Raw genomic sequence first — 464 nt, forward strand, 5'->3', positions numbered from 1 at the left:
GCATAAAATCGAAATGCATGTAGAAGACATGGCGATTGTAGGACTGTGACAGATTTCCTAACCTGAATAGTCGTGACTTTAATGCTTAATATCTCGGTTCGCGGGGCAGAGCGACACTTATATTTCTGCCATATTCTTCCGTTTTATGCAAACACGCGTCGAATGAGTCTAATTTTATCGAAATCGGAGGTTACTTACAAAACTTACTTTTCTCTAGGGATATGATAACATTTTACGCTCCAAAGATGATGACCGCTGGTGCGATTACATGCAGCGCGGTACGCGGTAGGCGGTAGGCGGTAAAGTAACCAGGAACCGCGGCGGCAAGCCGCGGTACGCGGTACGCGGTGAAGTAACTATAAGGTAATTAACCTGAAAAGTTAACGCAAATTTCTTCCAAGTGGCCAATAAAGCTCATGGTAATTATTAGATTTAATCGATTTAATAATGTTATCATGGCCATC

The sequence above is a fragment of the Cyphomyrmex costatus genome, unplaced genomic scaffold (genome assembly GCF_001594065.2).
Source record: "Cyphomyrmex costatus isolate MS0001 unplaced genomic scaffold, Ccosl1.0 scaffold425, whole genome shotgun sequence".
In the NCBI taxonomy this organism is placed as follows: Eukaryota; Metazoa; Arthropoda; class Insecta; order Hymenoptera; family Formicidae; genus Cyphomyrmex; species Cyphomyrmex costatus.